Source organism: Simochromis diagramma, unplaced genomic scaffold (genome assembly GCF_900408965.1).
Source record: "Simochromis diagramma unplaced genomic scaffold, fSimDia1.1 OVJJ01000383.1, whole genome shotgun sequence".
Classification (NCBI taxonomy): Eukaryota; Metazoa; Chordata; class Actinopteri; order Cichliformes; family Cichlidae; genus Simochromis; species Simochromis diagramma.
The window spans coordinates 65,714-67,808 of NW_024386798.1; the positions used below are offsets into that span (position 1 = coordinate 65,714).

At 37.1% G+C, this 2,095-nt stretch overlaps 1 long non-coding RNA gene across 1 annotated transcript; it reads left to right on the plus strand.

Moving 5' to 3' along the window:
* The first annotated feature begins 688 nt into the window (after positions 1 to 688).
* On the plus strand, positions 689 to 1,447 carry LOC120729338. The gene is made up of 2 exons (XR_005694900.1): positions 689 to 1,149; positions 1,408 to 1,447. It is a non-coding gene; the product is annotated as an uncharacterized LOC120729338 (long non-coding RNA).
* Positions 1,448 to 2,095: the final 648 nt, after the last annotated feature.

Consider the following 2,095-nt stretch of genomic DNA (forward strand, 5'->3'; position numbering starts at 1 on the left):
ATTATTTTTCTACTTTTTATTTACATTTTAATGTGACTGACTATCATGTCAACTGGTGTCAACATTATTTTTCATAGGCAATTCTGTAACTATGCGGTACTTATGACAATTCCCAAAAGCTGCTGTAAATTCTCTCCAGCACAGAAAATATTATATCATCCACAAATAAAGTGTAAACTGTAAAATCTCAGATTTTTTACATATATCATTGATGTACAGGATAAAGGCGTGGGACAGAAATTTTATTTTGTTGTGGTTTGGTTATTGAATTGACATGAAAATAAAGATAAAACCACAACCTCAGCCTGATAACAGGCACATCATTCAGTGTCTGACCTTCAGTGCAGGATGTTTGTGTTTGGAAACAAACCAGCAGCCACTGACATGGTGAAAAAGTGTTTTTATTTGTTCAACTTGTTATAAAAAATCAAGATAATTCTCTAGTAGTAGTTGAATATTTTCTCAGTTTGTTCTTTTATAGTTAGTAAGTAAAATGTATTTATAGTGGTAAATGGCCTGTATTTGTATTTAGTTCTGTGTCTAGTCTGCGACCTAGAGGGATCTCTTGTTTCCGGTTTTATTGTGAAAGTCTGTGTCTCATTCAGCACCCCCAAAATGAATCAAATCACCCGCAAAGATTTCTTACTTTTTTGACAATATTTGCTGTTTGTGTGACACACTACTAAAAATATAAAAAGCATACAGTACTTGGTTGAGACGTAACACTTTAGCAACAAAAGTATAGATAACCTCCCCCCCTCCCAAAATGGTTTGTTCCAGCTCGCCTCTCCCCTATTCTGGCTCTAGCATCCTGGCTGTCAGAGCGATGGTGGCTGAGACGCAGCTGAGCGGAGGTGTAAGTGCCTGGCTGAAAACAGGACATGTTGGCTGCATTTAACCTTCAGTTACTCTTTATATAGTTAGGTAGGAGTCAGATCATGTTTCTTTTTAGCTGAAAAGCATTACACCATGTAATGATAGTTGCAATTGTTGAAGCTACCCACAGGGGGCGCTCTGGAATCAATAAGATATACAGAATAGAAGAAGAAGTGATCGTGGTAGAAAGAATAATAAACAGCTAGCTGAAGCTAGCACCAGGAGCAATTCTTGATGTTTTATTCATAGAGGAATAAGAACATTACACACCAGGTAACCTGCAGTGTTGAAAACACGTTTTCCGACGATGTTTGCTACCCTACAATCCGTCCTGCTCTGTAGTAAAATCAGCGACATATGACCATCCTGTTGCTCCCATTGAAATGTATACAGCCTATTTAAAATCTAAAACTTAGAATTGTCCGTAGCCTGCTGTTGTTACCGCTGTCCTGTTTGAAATGGATACTAACTAGCTAACTGACTGAATGCCCATTAACCTTATAACTCCCGGTGTGTGTGTGTTTTGTACAGAGAGGCAGCCAGGTTAATAATGGATATAAGGAAGTTTTTTCAAAAAAGGAGCCACATTCAGGTAAAAGTGTAAAATCAAATGATCCGTTAATCAAGAATAATGTTGGATCAGTGTTTCAATATTTATATATTTTATTAGGTGTTCATGTGGTTTGGTTATTTGCCTTTTGGTTGAAAATAGACTGAGAGATGACTTTTTGTTAGTGATTGTTAAATTATAATATTATTTTATGCCATGTTATACCCCTAATTAAAGATTGTGAATTATTATGTAGTTTTAGTTTGCATTATTCTCCTGAATTAGAAGAAGCTGATAACTATTGCGTTAGTTAAACTGATTTGCATTACATTCGACTGCTGATTTATTGTGGATGAATGATATTGTTTTATGATGTTATAAGAAATACTGTTTGCAGAAAGTCATCGCCTTATTTGTCTGATTAGAAGAGAACAGAACATGCTGGAGTTTTCTGCCCCATCTCAGCAGGAGCAGATAAACAGGGAGCCAAGGTCGTAGCTTAGGCGCCGTGTGAGAGAAAAGCATGTGAATGTTTGGGCTTTTATGATAAGGTGGGGGCCACTAGAGGCTATAAGAGTTTGATCAATGCTCCACCATTTTGAGATCTGAGGCTGTCTGCATACAGTGTCCATCTCCCACGCGTGTGACTATTAAAATCATCGTTTGACT